The sequence below is a fragment of the Ovis aries genome, chromosome 1 (assembly GCF_016772045.2).
Source record: "Ovis aries strain OAR_USU_Benz2616 breed Rambouillet chromosome 1, ARS-UI_Ramb_v3.0, whole genome shotgun sequence".
Classification (NCBI taxonomy): Eukaryota; Metazoa; Chordata; class Mammalia; order Artiodactyla; family Bovidae; genus Ovis; species Ovis aries.
Window position 1 is genome coordinate 127529128 of NC_056054.1, and position 19196 is coordinate 127548323.

General features: G+C 42.9%; 1 long non-coding RNA gene across 1 annotated transcript in view; it reads left to right on the forward strand.

Moving 5' to 3' along the window:
• The first annotated feature begins 1445 nt into the window (after positions 1-1445).
• Positions 1446-19196, forward strand: part of LOC132658335 (uncharacterized) — a 30725-nt gene continuing 12974 nt past the window's right edge. The window contains exon 1 of the long non-coding RNA XR_009597799.1: positions 1446-1566. This is a non-coding gene — a long non-coding RNA (uncharacterized LOC132658335). The remainder of the gene's footprint in view (positions 1567-19196) is intronic.

Below are 19196 nucleotides of genomic sequence, written 5' to 3' on the forward strand. Positions count from 1 at the left end.
TGATCCAAGATCTAGATTCAGTTCTAGAAGGAGTTTTAGACCCATCATTTAAATATAGAATGATTTACTGGGTAAGGTTGTAAGCTTGTCACATAGCAAGGTTTTATGAAGATCCTCAGCAGTCTTTAGAAAATAACCATTTACTCTGGACTTACAAATAATCTTCTACAAAATAAATAAATAATAATCATAATTCCAGAAACTTCAGCATATCTCCTTCATTAGTACTGACAGTCTGTCTAATATTATGGTTATAAGCATGGCCTCTGAGCCAGACCACCTGAGCTCAAATTTTAGCTGTGCCATTTATGAGCTTGGTCAGGTTATTTATGAGCTTGATTAAGCTGATCTTCTGGTGACTCTATTGCCTTGTTTGTAAAAGTATCCACCTCAAAAGACTGTGGTAAAACTTAAATGTCTCAATTTAATGTGCCTGGCACATGGTGAGAACTACCTGTGATACCCACAATTTATTGCACATCTCACTTTTCACTTTTCACCAGGATCAGATATTTTGCTTAAATCCAATTTGTTTTATGTCTTTATAGATGTAAAGGTCTATTTACCACGGAAACATGACCTAAAGGCAAAGAGAGGTGAACTATTAAGTTTTATTATTCCTTATGTCTTCATTTATGCATTCATTTATTCATCTCATGTATTTTGAACATCTGTTATGAACCTTGTAGTGTGCAGGACCCTGAGGACACAAAGATAAATAAAATATAATCTTCAGGGAGTTCCAATACTTTGGCCACCTGATTCAAAGAGCCAACTTATTGAAAAAGACTCTGATGCTGGGAAAGTTGAGGGCAAGAGGAGAAGGGGGCGACAGAGAATGAGATGGTTGGATGGCATCACTGACTCAATGGACATGAGTTTGAGCAAACTCCAGGAGATAGTGAAGGACAGGGGAGCCTGGAGCGCTGCAGTTCATGGGGTCACATCGAGTTGGACATGACATAGTGACTAAACAGCAATATGCAAATCCTCAGGGAACAAGAACAAGTTATTTATGCTACTAAGCACATCAACGTCACATGTCTTATGGTAGAAGAATGAGCAAAACACAGTGGAGGTATGAGTGAGGAAGGAAAAATGAATTCTACCCTGGAGAAGAGTTACGAAAAGTGCCATTGAAGAAGGACCACTTCAGCTGAGTACTGAAAGACCAGCAAAGTTTCCCTGGGGTCTGGGTCAGTTTGAGGACAGATTCTTCCACATGCCCAGTATGAAAGAAGGAGAAAGGAACAAACCAGAGTTTTAAAACATGAGGGAAATCAAATGCAAAGAAGTAAGTCAAGCTGAATTGGCTGCCTCCCAAAAGGTTGTCACAGAAGCCTGGCGGGCTACAGTCCATGGGTTCGCAAAACAGTCAGAGACAACTTAGCAACTGAACGACAACAATGCAACATAGTCCGCTTAGATAAATACTTGGAGCTCAACGTCTCCCGGCGGCAGTCCATGGAGCTCAACGTCTCCCGGCGGCAGTCCGTGGGGTCACGAAGAGTCGGACACGACTGAGCAACTTAGCAGCAGCAGCAGCAACATCTCTGAAGAGTGTAGGTGGGTGGCGAGTGGAGAGGTGTGCAGAGACTGTGTGGGAATGTGAAGGTGCCCGCGTGTACTAGAGGGGAGGGGATGGGGAAAATGGAGGAGATGCATCAAGAGATAACCCATCAGAGGCAGACAGGATCGAGTTACACAGGGTCTTGGATGGCATCTGAAAGGTTTGATTTTATCCCTTATCAGAGAGAATACTGAAAAGTTTTAACCAAGAAAGTAATGAATAGATTTCCTTTAGAATGTTCTCTTTGGCAGTAATTGGAGAACACTTGAAAAGAGATTAAGAGCAGAAAGATAGAGAAAACTCAGAGGCTTTTTAACAGTAGATCATACATATTTAGTTCCAAGCTGCATTTACAGGCCCAAGGAACATTCATATACACTAACCAGAGCCGATGGCTCAGTTGATAAAGAATCTGCCTGCAATCCAGGAGACCCGGGTTCAAACCCTAGATCAGGAAGAGTCCCCTGAAGAAGGAAATGGCAACCCACTCCAGTCATCTCGACTGGGAAATGCTATGGACAGAAGAGCCTGGCAGGCTATAGCCCATTGGATCACAGGAGTTGGACACAACTTAGCAACTGAACAACCACCACAACCAGAGTTCCAGACTCAGATTGCCCTGCAAACATCAGCAGAGCTCCAGAAGCTGCAGGCTTGCTCCCGACTTTAATACACATGGAGCATTTACGCTGTCAGACTTTCCAGATATTGAGGATACAGAGAGAAACAAAACATGAGCTCTGTTATTCTCCTCTGAGAGGTCACAAACTAAGAAGAGAATGCTACTGCTGCTGCTAAGTCACTTCAGTCGTGTCCGACTCTGTGCGACCCCGTAGACGGCAGCCCACCAGGCTCCCCCGTCCCTGGGCTTCTCCAAGCAAGAACACTGCAGTGGGTTGCCATTTCCTTCTCCAAGAAGAGAATGAGACATGTACAAAAATAATGTGATGTATGTAAGAGAGATACAAACAAACCACTAGGAAAGCTGGGGCAGAGGGGTGTTGAGAAAGGGATTACAGAGAAGCGGGCATTTGAATTGAACCCAAGATTCAAGAAAAATAAGAACATTTAAGGCAGATTTGTAACTGCCAAGACTCATAAATGTGACATCACTGTGGTGTAGTTTCAGGAAGGACTTCCAGTGAACCTCATATTTGGGTGATACTCTGTCACACGAGTCATCATACGGTATAAGTCAAGAATAAAACTTGATCCTCAGGGAGCATCTAATATAATAATACCTCTTTTTTTTGCTTCTTGTTTAAATTATTTTCTTTTTTTAAATTGAAGTATAATTAATTTACAATATTATGTTAGTTTCAGCTGTACAGCACAGGGATTCCATTAATATATACACAATTTTTTTCAGATTCTTTTCCCTTATCAAAATATTTAATATGGTTCCCTGTACTATATGCTGCTGCTGCTAAGTCACTTCAGTCGTGTCCAACCGTGTGTGACCCCATAGACAGCAACCCACCAGGCTCCCCCGTCCCTGGGATTCTCCAGGCAAGAACACTGGAGCGGGTTTCCATTTCCTTCTCCAGTGCATGAAACTGAAAAGTGAAAGTGAAGTCGCTCAGTTGTGTCCGACTTAGCGACCCCATGGACTGCAGCCTACCAGGCTCCTCCGTCCATGGGATTTTCCAGGCAAGAGTACTGGAGTGGGGTGCCAACACCTTCTCTGCCTGTACTATATAGTAGGTCCTTATTGGTTATCTATTTTATATATAGTATTGTGTATATGTTAACTCCAACTTCCTAATGTATTCTTCCCCACTTTCCCCTTTGGTAACCATAAGTTTGTTTTCTATGCCTATCAGTCTTTTTCTGTTTTGTAAATAAGTTCCTTTGTATCTTTTTTATCTAGAACCCACATATAAGCAATGTTATATGATATTGTTTTTCTCTGTCAGGCTTACTTCTCTCAGTATGATCATTTCCGTGTCCATCTATGTTGCGGCAAACAGCATTCTTTCTTTCTTTTCATGGCTAATATTCCATTGTATATAGGTACTATATCTTCTTTATTAATTCATCCGTTGATAGACATTTAGGGTGCTTCCATGTTCTGGTTATTGTAAATAGAGCTGCAATGAACATTAGGGTGCATATACCTTTTCAGATTATAATTTTCTCCAGATATATGCCCAAGAGTAAGACTGCAAAAGCTTATGGTAATAATTCTTTATTTTTAGTTCAGTTCAATCACTCAGTCATGTCCAACTCTTTGCAAGCCCAGGCCTCCCTGTCCATCACCAACTCCCGGAGTTTACTCAAACTCATGTCCACAGAGTCGGTGATGCCATCCAACCATCTCATCCTCTGTCGTCCCCTTCTCCTGCCTTCAATCTTTCCCAGCATTGGGGTCTTTTCAAATGAGTCAGTTCTTCCCATCAGGTGGCCAAAGTATTGGAGTTTCAGCTTCAGCATCAGTCCTTACAATGAATATTCAGGACTGATTTTCTTCAGGATGGACTGGTCGGATCTCCTTGCAGTCCAAGGGACTCTCAAGAGTCTTCTCCAACACCACAGTTCAAAAGCATCAATTCTTCAGCACTCAGCTTTCTTTATAGTCCAACTCTCACATCCATAAATGACTACTGGGAAAGCCATAGCTTTGAGTAGATGGACCTTTGTTGGCATAGTAATGTCTCTGCCTTTGAAATATGCTGTCTAAGTTGGTCATAGCTTTTCTTCCAAGAAGCAAACGTCTTTTAATTTCACAGCTGCGGTCACCATCTGCAGTGATTTTGGAGACCAAGAAAATAACTTCTCTCACTGTTTTCATTGTTTCCCCATCTAATTGCCATGAAGTGATGAGACCAGATGCCATGATCTTCGTTTTCTGAATGTTGAGCTTTAAGCCAGCTTTTTCACTCTCCTCTTTCACTTTCATCAAGAGGCTCTTTAGTTCTTCTTCACTTTCTGCCATAAGGGTGGTGTCATTTGCATATCTGAGGTTATTGATATTTCTCCCAGCAATTTTGATTCCAGCTTGTGCTTCTTCCAGCCCAACATTTCTCATGATGTACTCTGCATAGAAGTTAAATAAGCAGGATGACAATATACAGCCTTGACGTACTCCTTTTCCTATTTGGAACCAGTCTGTTGTTTCATGTCCAGTTCTAACTGTTGCTTCTTGACCTGAAAACAGTCCTTTTAGGAGGCAGGTCAGCTGGTCTGGTATTTCCATCTGTTTAAGAATTTTCCACAGTTTGTTGTGATCCATACAGTAAAAGGCTTTCATGTAGTCAATAAGCCAGAAGTTGCCGGGAGCCAGCACGAGGAGTCCCGCCCGTGGCAAAGGTCATGAGGTTAAGGGGCCCGACAGGCAAAGGCGAGTTGGGCCCTAAGGGAGCCTCACTGGATCTGCTCGTGCATCTGCCCTAAAACCAGAGTCTGCCTGCTTTACTGTGTTATGCTTTCCACCTACTCTTTTGACATTAACAGGGGGCTGTCCCCCCATCACCTTTTTCTGGAAAAAGTTAATTTAGAGCTTTTAGATAATAAATCTCCTGGGCATAATAAGAGTGTTTTGATCCAAAAACCCCTCTGATGGCTTTCTAGCCTGCCTGCTGGACTCTTACAGCTGTGCATGTGATTGTTTGTGGCCTCCCGACTGCAAGAGGCACAGGAAGCTTAAAACATCCTAGGAATGTAGGGGCTTCAGAGGAGTCAAAATCATTAGAATAGGACTAATTAAGGGTTTCATTTGTTGAGCCAATACTTGCTGCCAAGTTTTCATATCTTTTATTTGTTGGTATAGTTGATATGTAGAAAAAACAGGTAGTAACCCTGGTATTAGCAACATTAGATCTTTGAGTTAAGTACTTTCTTTGTTATAACCCACTGCACCTTTGTTCTACAGGAATGTAACTTTAGTACTTTGAGGGTGATGCAGATTAAAGAAAAAACACTTCAGGGGAAAAAGAGTTTTCTGGTTGATAGACATTTATCTAGGAAAAGAGCCATAAAAATGCTAACAGGCCCCCTGGCCAGAAGATGATATGAAACCACCTGGGACTTTTTGTATATGGGAAGGTATGCAAGAAGAAAGCCTGGTCTCAATAAGGGTCAGGACTGCTGCCCCTGCATAACTCTGCATGTTCCATTATTTCTTTATGTACAACTTGGGGTATATAAGCTGCTTTTGAAAATAAAGTTGTGGGTCTAGCACCGATGCTTGGCTCCCCCATGTCATTCTTTTCTCCCTTTTCTGGCTGAATTCCCATCTGGAGCATGGAGGCTCACCGTGTCTACTTATTTGCCCTGGCTTCTAAGACCCACAGAAGAGGGAGCCCAAGGTGGGGCACCCTCAGCTATTCAAGTGGGCACTGGTGGCCTACGTAGATGGTGCAAACCCCTTGTCTGGGGGTTTTATTGGTTCTCCACGTAAACCAAGTTATTCAGCCTCTCTTCTCCACTAATTTTCCTACTACACTATTCTTTCCTAATCTCTCTTTATATTTCTAAATAAATAAGTTTCTCCTCGCCGACTCCGTCCCCTCTTCGAATGCCCTGGATCCACAGGGGCTGGACCCTGGCAAGAAGTAGGTATTTTTCTGGAACTATCTTGCTTTTTTGATGTTCCAGTGGATGTTGGCAATTTGAACTCTGGTTCCTCTACCAAAATTCTTTATTTTGGTATACCATAAATATTCTACAAGCATTACACACATTCTGCTAGTTTATCCCTACACTAACTCTGCAAGGTTGGTCTTATTCTATCCATTTTGAGGTGAAGAAATTTATTAACAGAAAAGTAATTGAAAACAAGTGTTTGTAACCATGATAGTGGGTCCACCATGGTTCCATCTCACAGAGAAATTCACAACTATTGCAGGCAGTTCCATCTAAGCCAGGACAGCGTATTTTTCTTTCACTCTTCCTGCTCTGACAAGGTGATGCTAGGGTGGCAGAAAATGCCACCCCAAAATATGCCTCTTTAGCATAATGATTATTTTTGAGCTGAAAGTGACTGACAAGAAGCAGATATAAGAAAAGGTCTCTACCATCCTCCTCTCTGCAGAAAAGCAGGACATAAATTTCCAAAGGCATCCCCTCTCCACTCCCTACTAGAAAGGGAAAAAGTTAATTGCTGAGACAAGTTAGGCTCCTATCAGCCTAGAGAAGGCACCAGAGGGATCCACATAACAAACTCTACTAATTAGTTTTTATCTACCATTTGTTTCCCATGTATTTGCCTTCCCACAATTTACTGCCCAGAAGCTCAAAGTCCTTCTCCTTTGTCATGTCATATTCCTAAAAATGTAGTTAATGTCCCTTTGCTAAGATAACTCCCTGTGTGCATGTTCACTCACGTCCAACTCTTTACAACCCCATAGATTGTAGTCTGCAGAGTTCCTCTGTCCATGAGATTTCCCAGGCAAGAATATTGGAGTGAGTTGCCATTTCCTCCTCCAGGGGAATCTTTCCTGATGTAGGGGTCGAACCCACATCTCTTGCATTGCAGTTAGATGCTTTACTGTTGAGTCACTGGGGAAACCCTGCTAAAATACTAAAATAAAACGTTAGTCAGTCAGCTGTATCCAATTCCATGCAACCCCATGGATTGTAAGCCCGCCAGACTCCTCTATCCATGGAATTCTCCAGGCAAGACTACTGTAATGAGTTGCCATTCCCTTCTCTAGGGGATCTTCCTTACCCAGGAATTGAGCCTGGGTCTCCCACATTGTGGGCGGATTCTTATCGTCTAAGCCACAAGCCCAAATTCTACCAGCTCTCTGAGTTAAGCACCTCTGAATACTCTGAGTACTGTGTAATTGTGAAATGCATGCAAATAAACTGTTATTCCTTGTTAATATTTGTTTTGTTTGTCCAATTTACAGAGCTCCAGCCAGAAAACACAAGAGAATAGAACATGAAATTTCCCCTCCCATGCAAGTACCCCAAGTCTGTTCAGAGGAGAGATCCAGAACTTTGGGATCATGAGTGGTCCGTGGATAATAGGTTACTGAGGGCAAGTTGATCCCAAGAAGAGTGTAGCATTGATGCCTTCCTCATCCTAGTCCTTCCTTCCACTCTCTGGTGCCACTCTGATGATTCTACAGCCTTTACACCTTCCTCAGTTCAGTCAGTTCAGTTCAGTCCCTCTGTTGTGTCTGACTCTTTGTGACTCATGGACTGTGGTGTCCCAGGCCTCTCTGTCCATCGCCAAGTCCCAGAGTTTACTCAGACTCATGTCCATTGAGTCACTGATGCCATCCAACCATCTCGTCCTCTGTCGTCCCCTTCTCCTCCTGCTTTCAATCTTACCCAGCATCAGGGTCTGTTCAAATAAGTCAGTTCTTTGCATCAGGTAGCCAAAGTACTGGAGTTTCAGCTCCAGGATCAGTCCTTCCAAAGAATATTCAGGACTGATTTCCTTTAGGATGGACTGGTTGGATCTCCTTGCAGTCCAAGGGACTCTCAAGAATCTTCTCCAACACCACAGTTCAAAAGCATCAATTCTTCAGTGCTCAGCTTTCTTTATAGTCCAACTCTCACATCCATGCATGACGACTGGAAAAACTACACCTTCCTATCCTGTATCAATTTCCCTTCTGCCATGTTCTCCTGATGATCTCAGTCCCAGGCTTATATAGTATTTATAAGTAAGCATAAGAAACTGCTTATGTGGGTGTTTGATTAGAGTCTGGACATGTCCCTGGGTTCAAGTAAAGGTAAGACACAGATGGGAAGGAAAATACCCAGGTATCAGATTAATATTCAAAATAACCTTGCTACATGGGCTGTAGCCTAAAGAGGCAATTGTAGATCAGGGAGGGAAGAGCTAATTTAAACTTAGGAAATGTGTCAAAGCCAGACTGGGCTGAGATGGAAAAGAGGAATTTGGAGAAGAGATAGAAACTTGTGAATCTGAGGACTGGATGGGACTTTAGAGATCTTGGAGTCTGTCTTCCTGTCACCCTCACATCTTGACCTGGTGTATAAGCAAAGATCCAGCTTGGACCACATGGAGCCCTGGGAGGAGGCCAACCTAACAAAAGATGTCCAGAAATGGTGGGAGAAGAGGAGGACACAGAGAAATAGAAATCTGTGAATTACGAGTACTTCCTTTGATAAACAGAGCCAAAATTAAAATTTTATTAAGTACATATTTCTTGTCCATTAAAGAGTCCATTCTCCTGCTGACCCAGGAGAGCCTAGGGGAACAGATTGTTCTTAAGAATGTACTATTTTCTTGAACAGTTGATATTTCTTGCATTCCGTCCACTCACAAGCACATTAGAGTTAGTGGGACTTAACTGCTCTGTCTTGCAGGGGAAGTTTCCTCTCAGTTGTAAATTACACATTTTTGATTGACTGTCATATCTGGTAGACCACTAGCAAACTATTGAGAGAATCACTGTCAACTACAAATTGGCTCTTACGAAGAGCATTGCCAATGACTGAACCCCAAAGGCATTTGCCATCTGCCTCCACGGAGACTGAACCCCATGCTGCTGTAGCCATTGACCCTCAACTACCCCTGAGAGAGTTCAGGGTGGAGTGAGGCACTCTGTGCTCCAGGGAATCTGGTAGGATGAGTCTTTAGATAGTTGGATGCTTTTAGGAACAGATTTTATAATCTCAGTCTTTGCATCTCTTCATATCTAGAGAAGAACTAAATCCCTTCATGGTGATATCAGAGCCTCGTGACCAACAAAAAACCTTTTGTAAAATAAGTGCTTCATGATATTGAACTCCCCCATCACCAAAACCTTATATATTGACTTTCCCCCACTGCCACTTTGGAGCAGTCTCTCAGAGCTCTATGAGATGCTGCCTCCTGGGCTACAGTCTTTATTTTGCCCCAAATAAAACTTAACTCACAACTCTCAAGTTGTACATGTTTTCCAGTCGACACCACTATTCCACCAGAGTATACTATTAATATCAGTTAAATCTGTAAAACTACCTTTGAGTTCTGGGGAAGAATCAGTTCAGTTCAGTTCAGTCACTCAGTCGTGTCCGACTCGTTGCAATCCCATGAATTGCAGCATGCCAGGCCTCCCTGTCCATCATCAACTCCCAGAATTCACTCAGACTCACGTCCATCGAGTCCGTGATGCCATCCAGCCATCTCATCCTCTGTCGGCCCCTTCTCCTCCTGCCCCCAATCCCTCCCAGCATCAGACTCTTTTCCAATGAGTCAACTCTGCATCAGGTAGCCAAAGTACTGGAGTTTCAGCTTTAGCATCATTCCTTCCAAAGAACACCCAGGGCTGATCTCCTTCAGAATGGACTGGTTGGATCTCCTTGCAGTCCATGGGACTCTCAAGAGTCTTCTCCAACACCACAGTTCAAAAGCATTTATTCTTCGGCGCCCATATACAAATACACTCCTGGGGTGGAATTAAATCAGTAAACCACTCTTAGTTTATTGCTACTGTTTTTGTTAGTGTTATTTTTGTTAGTGTTATTTTGTTAGTGTTATATTTTGTAGTGTTATTTTGTTAGTGTTAGTTTTGTTAGTTTATTGCTACTGTTTTTGTTAGTGCTAAGTTGTATCCAACTCTTTTCGACCCCATGGACTGTAGCCCACCAGGCTCCTCTGTCCCTGGGGCTCTCCAGGCAAAAATCCTGCAGTGAGTTGCTGTTTCCTTCTCCAGTGGATCTTCCCAGACCAGGGATTGAACCCACATAACCTGAGTCTCCTGCATTGACAAGCAATTCTTTACCACAGAGCCATGCAGGAGCTAGCAAACTTGAGATCCCTAAGGCCAAATCTGTGTGCCATCTGTTTTTGTAAATAAAATTGCTAAGGGAAGCACACTGACCGAAACCACCCACGCTGGCTGAAAAGTTGTTGCTGAACTGTGAAAGACGCTGGGATTCTTGGCCTCTGGAGGAGAGGAGTTAAATCCGGGGCCAGTGATGAGATTTGATCACTCAGAGCTTTTGTGTAACAAAGGTTTATTAAAGTATAAAAGAGATAGAGAAAGCTTCTGACATAGACATCAGAAGGGGGCAGAAAGAGTGCCCCCCTGCTAGTCTTTAGCCGGATGTTATATAGCTACTAGCAGTCTGCTAATTAGAGCAAGGAAATGTCTCAAAACTCAGAAACTGGCACCAACCCCTCACCCACGGCATGCATTTTGGGATGAAATTGGCACAAGGTGATTTGTCCGGGCCATAAAATGATTGACACGAATCTTGAAGAATGGCAGGTTTCCAAGCGAATACATAGTCTCATTAACATAGCTTAAGAAAACATTTGCATGAGTAAAACAATACTGGTTTGTCAAGTCGGTTCTGAGTCTTAGGCAAACTGACTTGAAGACAGAGTCTAGAGTAAATACATAGTTTATTAACATAGCTTAAGGAAAGCATTTCCATAAGAAAAATGCATTGGTTAGCACAAGGCTTGAGAAAAGTTAAGTTCAGGTGGAACCAAGTGTTGTTATGGAAACACAGAATTTTAAAAGAAACTCTTGTTAAATTTGTATAGAAAGGGAAAAAAATCTAACACTTGTAGTTAGTTTCCTCCTGCTGCTTAAGAGAGAGATTAAAAAATGTCTGACACTTGCAGCCTATTTTCTCCGTTTGGAGACCCCTGGCTTTCCTGCCTGTCACCCTCTCATTCCCCCCATTTCTTTTAGGAGAATTATGTTGCCTAGGGAAAGGGACGTCGTTCTCATTCCGTAACTGCTTCTGAGCTGAGAAGGGGCATCTTCCCTAAATTAGTGAGGCAACATATTCTCCTAACCCCCATATTGAGAGTCTCTGATCCAGGGGCCCCAGGTAGTAGTTGGAGGAAGCTTCCACAGTGGCAGCAGTTTGAGCAACCACTTGTAACTTAAAAGCCTTCATGTGACTAGAAACAAATCCAGCTACACAGTTACAAATGCAGGGAGCAAACAGCAAAATCAGAACAATCAGCAAAGTTAAAAGTCACACATGTCCATAGTTAAGGTACAGAGTTAAGGTAAGGAAAGATTGAAGGCAGGAGGAGAAGGGGACAACAGAAGATGAGATGGTTGGATGGCATCACCGACTCAATGGACATGGGTCTGAGTAAACTCCAGGAGTTGGTGATGGACAGGGAGGCCTGGTGTGCTGCAGTCCATGGGATCACAAAAAGTCAGACACGACTGAGCAACTGAACTAAACTGAAGGTACAGGGTGTTGCACCAGTCCATCTTTGGATTGTTAGATATCATCAGAGTAAGAAGAGGCATCACATATGATTGTTGTTGTCGAAGGTATTCACAGACTTGGAGGAAGTCCTTTCCTTGAAGTGGAGACGCCCACCTTGGGAAGCCCTCCACTGATGAAGAGGGGAGCACTCTGCAGACCCAGCAGGTAGACTGATTGTGGAATGCGGCATAGGAATGAGCCCAGGACAGGAAGGCATTTTCTTAAGGATCGAACGGCAGACTCGGGATTTTGGGAGTCAGCAGGAGCAGGCTCACATAGATTATCAGGCCCATCTGAAAAGTACAAAGTCAGAGCATAGAAAGTAAAGATGTAAAATGAAGTCACCCAGTTCTGGTCAGGGTGCCACCTCTTATCTCGAGTGTGATGTACCCAAGAATCAATTCCTGGCACTTTGACAGCTGTGGGAGAAGAAAAAATAACCTGTTAAGGGCCTTCCCAGAGGGGCTCGAAGGATTGGCCCCCAGATCCCAGTGTTTTTATGAGGACCTCGGTTCCTGGCTCAAACAGAGTCTTCCTCGACTCAAAGGCTAGGTCAGGAGTCACATCCTGGGGTTCCTTTAGTGCCTGTCGAAAAGCTGAGAGCTGAGTTACATAATTAGTTAATTCCAAGCCTTCAGGGTCTATAACAATGTCTGTGCATAAGAAGGGCCTTCCAGAAATACATTCAAGGGGGGACAGTCCCTCATTTTGGGGGGCAATTCAAGCCCTCATTAAGGCTATGGGTAGAACTTTAATCCAATTGTCCTGCATCTCTTGAGTTAATTTGCTCAGAAGATGTCTCTTAATAATGTCATCAGCATTTTCAACCATTACTGAGGATTGGGGTCTCCAGGAACAGTGTAAGTGACATTCTATTCCTAGAGATTTTGACACCCTCTGAGTTACAGCAGCTTTAAATGCAGAGCTATTATAACCCTGAAGGCTACATGGCAGCCCAAAACTGGGAATAATTTCATGGATTAAAATTTTTATAACCTCCTTAGCCTGTTCACTACAACAGGGAAAAGCCTCAATCTATTCAGTAAAAGTTTCCACCCCAACTTGTAAGTAAGAATATCCACTTGCCTTTGAATATGAGTAAAATCAATTTCCCAGTCCTCTCTAGGATATTTTCCATTTCGTTGAAACCCAGATTTTGCTAGCTTTTCAGTCTTTGGGTTATTTTTCTGACAAACCTCACATCTCTTGATAATGTTCTTTAAAGTTTTCATTACATTTTAACCTTCAAATAAATAAGAAGCTATCTGGTAAGTATTCTCAATACCTAAATGAGAGCTCTGGTGTAAATCCTTAAGAATTTTCCATTAAGCATTTTCAGGAATTATTAATCATCCATCCTTGGACTGTAACCACCCTTTATTAGTAATCTTTGCTCCTCTGTTCTCATATCTTTCTAATTCTTCCTCAGTATATTATAGTCTTTCCTGTTCCACAGGACCTGTCCAGATCAAAGGCATCTGCAGTGAAGGGGTTTCCTAAAGCTTTGCCTTTATCGCTTGACAGTCAGCCAGCTGATTACCCTTGACTGCTTTACTCCAGACCCCGCTGTGCCCTTTGCAATGCATAACAGCTATTTCTTTAGGACAAGATATAGCAGTTAAAAGTCTCTCAATCTCTCTGAAATGCTTAATAGGTCCTCCCGTTGTCACTTTAAACTGTCTTTCTCTCCATATTGCAGCATGAACATGTAAAGTCAAATAAGCATACTTAGAATCAGTGTAGATATTTACTACCTGCCCTTTGCTTAACTCTAGAGCTTGGGTCAGAGCTGCAAACTCAGCTAGTTGAGCAGTCATTCCCTGAGGGAGAAATTTTGCTTCTAAAACCTGTTCAGTCATCACCATGGTGTAACCTGCTTTGCGCTTCCCATCCTGAACAAAAGAACTGCCATCTGTAAATATTTCCACGTCAGGATTGTCTAATGGGGTATCCATCAGATCTTCCCGAGCGCATAAAGTTAGAAATTGGGAACAATTGTGATCAGGTGTTTCATTTTCCTTCTCAGGAAGGAAAGTGACAGAATTTAAATTTCCACAAACTTTAAGCTTAGTTACTAGTCCTTCTAACAACAATGATTGATATTTAAGAAGCCTACTGTCTGTCATCCAAATATTAAACTTAGAGTTTAAGATTCCACTCACATCATGAGAAGTCAGTACAGTAAGATTTTGTCCATTAATAATTTTGAGGACCTCTGGTGTTAATAAAGCAGTTTCCTCAATTAACTCTTAGACAGTGTGGCCACCCACATGACCCTACATCTAATTCTCTGCTCAGGTATGCTATAGCTTGCTGTTGAGGACCTCGGGGTTGTGCCAAAACTCCCAAGGCCATACCTGTTCTTTCAGTGACAAACAAATTAAATTCTGACCCTGTGGGCAAGCTCAAAGTGGGAGCTTGCAGAAGAGCAGTCTGAAGAGCCTTAAAAGCCTTTTGAATATCTGGAGACTAAACCAGTTTGTCGGTTTTGGCTTGCTGGGTTTCAGTTATAAGTTTATTTAAAGGCTGGGCAAGTTCCCCGTAACCCAGAATCCAGTGCAGCAGTAGCCTGTGATTCACAAAAATCCTCTCAATTGTCTTAAAGTCATAGGTAGGGAATGATTTAGTATAGGTTTAATTCTCCTGGGGCCTATGGCCCTAGTCCCTTCTGATATGATTAGGCCCAAATATTTAACAGATTGTTAACAAAGCTGAGCCTTTTCTCTTGATGCCTTATAACGGTGGCCAGGCACAATAGTAACGATTTGCATGAGCTGTTTTACGACAGGAGGTCCTGGTAAGGAACAGGGAACTAATAAGCCACCATGAACCGGGAGAGTTCAGGAAAGGTCAAAAAGTGACACCACGTGTCCAACTACCTCCCAGAATCCTTCTCTCTGGCGTCCATCTTATCTGAACGAGACTGCACCACCAGGAAGGACTCTGAGTCAGAATGATTGGCTAAAGACAACCTGGAAACTAATCCCTTCACCATGAAACCTGAGACTGCAAGCCATGTGGCAGAGCTGTTCTCCTGGGTTCCCTTATCCTACTGCTCTCCACCCGGGTGCCCTTTCCCAATAAAATCTCTTGCTTTGTCAGCATGTGTATCTCCTCGGAAAAGTCATTTCCAAGAGTTAGGCAAGAGCCCACTTTCAAGCCCTGGAAGGGGTCCCCCTTCCTGCAATAAAATTGCATTGGAACACAACCATACCCAATCATATTGTGTATAACTACTTTCCTGTTACAATGGCAGAGAAACTGGATGGCCTGCAAGGGATAAAACATTTACTACCTGATCCTGTACTGAAAGACTTTTCTAGCTCCTGGTGTATTATAGTTTTTATTGGTTGCAAAATATGACTAGGAATACGTCCCAATCCTATTTTCCTCTCCCCAATAAACTTTTATTGAGCACCTATTATGTAATAGGCACTGAAATCAATAGATATTACAGAGAGAGGGGTACACGGTTGAAAAAAAGAAAGTTCCAGCAAGAACTCTCTAAAGGCTAAGAAACATGAGTAATTTTAATGACTTATCATAAACTGGAGAAGGAATTCTGGAGACCTCAGACCACAGGCAAATGACAAAGTCTGAGTAGAAGTTAGTAAATGAAAGGGTTGAAAAGGAATCAGAGAGCCTATTGTGATCATAAAAAGCCAGAATTTGTCTCTGCTTTTTTAAAAATAAGAGTATAATTTCTTTACACTTTGTGGAGTTTCTGTTGTACAACAAACTGGACTAGCTACATGCATACATATATCCCCTCCCTGGGGGGCCTCCCTCCCACCGTCCCCCTCATCCCCATCCCACCCCGTTAGGTCATTACAGAGCACCAGGTCGAGCTCCCTGTGCTACACAGGAGTTTCCCACTCGCTTTCTATTTCACACATGGTAGTGTTCATGTGTCCATGCTCCTCTCTCAGCTCGTCGCACCCTCTCTTTCTCTTTCCATGTTCTTGTGTCCACTCTCTACGTCTGCATCGCTATTCCTGCCCTGAAAATAGCTTCATCTGTGCCACGTTTCTAGATTCCACATGTATGTGTTAATATATGATGTTTGTTGTCTCTTTCTGACTTGCTCCTCTCTTTGCATTTCTGCTGTAACAATCTTCACTGAGAAAATGGATACTTCAGGCTGGAAGGTTGGAGGGGAGGGGGCGGTCTTGTACATTTCTGTTGCGGTTCCGATGACTCACTACTTAAAGACCAATGAAGAGGAACAAAAGAACGAAAAGCTGGAATATTAAACTGTATGAAAGGAAACTCTTGTCTCCACAAAACTCTAGCTTTATTTTAAAGGACAGAACTTAATGACAAATCATTCTACTTGCAGAAATTATAAGCAGTGTACTCTTTAATGTGCAAAAATCTGGACAACATCCAACACTATTGTACAAGGTAGGAAATAAAAGTTTTTCTGCCTCATTTTTTGACTGAGCACCCAAAACCAATTCAATAGGTGACACACAACCTGCAGAATAAATTCTTTGTAAACCTGTATACATGTTGTGAATTGAAGACAACAAGTTCAGTTCAGTTCAGTTCAGTCACTCAGTTATGTCCAACTCTCCGTGACCCCATGAACTGCAGCACACCATGCTTCCCTGTCCAACACCAACTCCTAGAGCTAGCTCAGACTCATGTCCATTGAGTCGGTGAAGCCATCCATCTATCTCATCCTCTGTTGTCCCCTTCTCCTCCTGCCCTCAATCTTTCCCAGCATCAGGGTCTTTTCAAATGAGTCAGTTCTTCCCATCAGGTGGCCAAAGTATTGGAGTTTCAGGTTCAGCATCAGTCCCTCCAATGAATATTCAGGACTGATTTCCTCTAGGATGGACTGGTTGGATCTCCTTGCAGTCCAAGGGACTCCCAAGAGTCTTCTCCAACACCACAGTTCAAAAGCACCAATTCTTCGGCACTCAGCTTCCTTCACAGTCCAACTCACATTCATAAATGACTACTGAGAAAACCATAGCTTTGACTAGACAGATCTTTGTTGGCAAAGTAATGTCTCTGCTTTTTAGTATGCTGTCTAGGTTGGTCGTAGCTTTTCTTCCAAGGAGTAAGCATCTTTTAATTCCATGACTGCAGTCATCATCTGCAGTGATTTTGGAGCCCAGAAAAATAAAATCTGTCACTGTTTCCATTGTTCCCCATCTATTTGCCCTGAAGGGATGGGACCAGATGCCATGATCTTAGTTTTCTGAATGTTGAGTTTTAAGCCAATTTTTTTCACTCTCCTCTCTCACTTTCATCAAGAGGCTCTTTAGTTCTTCTTCACTTTCTGCCATAAGAGTAGTGTCGTCTGCATATCTGAGGTTATTGATATTTCTCCCAGAAAGCTTGATTCCAGCTTGTGCTTCATCCATTCCAGCATTTCTCATGATGTGCTCTGCATGTAAGTTAAATAAGCAGGGTAACAATATACAGTCTTGATGTACTTCTTTCCTGAAGACAAAAAAGAAGGTCCTAAACTCCAAAAGTGTCTCTACTACCAGCTACCATAGTCCCTTAAATTCTGGGCATTAGAAGCACTCCTGTGGGTTAACATAGCAAAATTTCCGAAGACTATTTCCAATTCAGTTGTGTATGTTTGGTACTCAAAAGTTATCACACACAAATGTCTTTTCTTTCACCAAAAACACAAGCAGGAATTATTTTTTCCTGAATAGCAAGTGGAAAGGGAAAGCCTGTTTGTGCCTCTGTGCATCTGTGTCTGGCAGGGGCCAGGGTCACAAAGGGGAAAAAAGGCAGGTAAATATATCCTATATATTAAATAGTGCAGGTGGCTGCGACTGGCACACATAGTGCTGCCAAGAGGAGCTACCCCATGTCCGAGGTCGGGACTGAAGCCGGGAGGACCCAATGCCCGAGGGGTGGCGGCCAAGAGGAGTTACCCCACGTCCAAGGTCAGGGACAGTGGCTGAGAGCGCCAGGTTGCGACAGTGCAGGAATGGCCGAGAGGAGCTGCCCCACATCCAAGGAGCGGTGGCTGCGAAGGCGCAGGAGGGCCTAGAGGAGCTATTCCACGTTCAAAGTCAGGAGGGGCAGTGGTGAGGAGATACCCCTCATCCAAGGTAAGGAGCAGTGGCTGCACTTTGCTGGAGCAGCCGTGAAGTGATATACCACATTCAAGGTAAGAAAAACCCAAGTAAGACGGTAGGTGTTGCAAGAGGGCATCAGAGGGCAGACACACTGAAACCATACTCACAGAAAACTAGCCAATCTAATCACACTAGGACCACAGCCTTGTCTAACTCAATGAAACTAAGCCATGCCTGTGGGGCCACCTAAGGGGGGAGGGTCATGGTGGAGAGGTCTGACAGAATGTGGTCCACTGGAGAAGGCAATGGCAAACCACTTCAGTATTCTTGTCTTGAGAAACCCATGAACAATACGAAAAGGCAAAATGATAGGATACTGAAAGAAGAACTCCCCAGGTCAGTAGGTGCCCAATATGCTACTGGAGATCGTGGAGAAATAACTCCAGAAAGAATGAAGGGATGGAGCCAAAGAAAAAACAATACCCAGCTGTGGATGTGACTGGTGATAGAAGCAAGACCGATGTTGTAAAGAGCAATATTGCATAGGAACGTGGAATGTTAGGTCCATGAATCAAGGCAAATTGGAAGTGGTCAAACAGGAGATGGCAACAGTGCATGTTGCCATTTTAGGAATCAGCGAACTAAAATGGACTGAAATGGGTGAATTTAACTCAGATGACCACTATATCTACTCCTGTAGGCAGGAATCCTTTTGAAGAAATGGAGTAGCCATCATGGTCAACTAAAGAATCTGAAATGCAGTACTTGGATGCAATCTCAAAAACGACAGAATGATCTCTTGTTCGTTTCCAAGGCAAACCATTCAATATTACAGTAATCCAAGTCTATGCCCCAACCAGTAATGCTGAAGAAGCTGAAGTTGAACAGTTTTAGAAGTTGAACCTTTTAGAACTATCACCCAAAAAAGATCTCCTTTTCATTATAGGGGACTGGAATGCAAAAGTAGGAAGTCAAGAAACACCTGGAGTAACAGGCAAATTTGGCCTTGGAATGTGGAATGAAGCAGGGCAAAGACTAATAGAGTTTTGCCAAGAAAATGCACTGGTCGTAGCAAACACCCTCTTCCAACAACACAAGAGGAGACTCTATACATGGACATCACCAGATGGTCAACACCAAAATCAGATTGATTATCTTCTTTGCAGCCAAAGATGGAGAAGCTCTATACAGTCAACAAAAACAAGACGGGGAGCTGACTGTGGCTCAGATCATGAACTCCTTATTGCCAAATTCAGACTTAAATTGAAGAAAGTAGAGAAAACTACTAGACCATTCAGGTATGACGTAAATCAAATCCCTTATGATTATACAGTGGAAGTGAGAAATAGATTTAAGGGACTAGATCTGATAGGTAGAGTGCCTTATGAAATATGGACAGAGGTTCATGACATTGTACAGGAGAAAGGGAT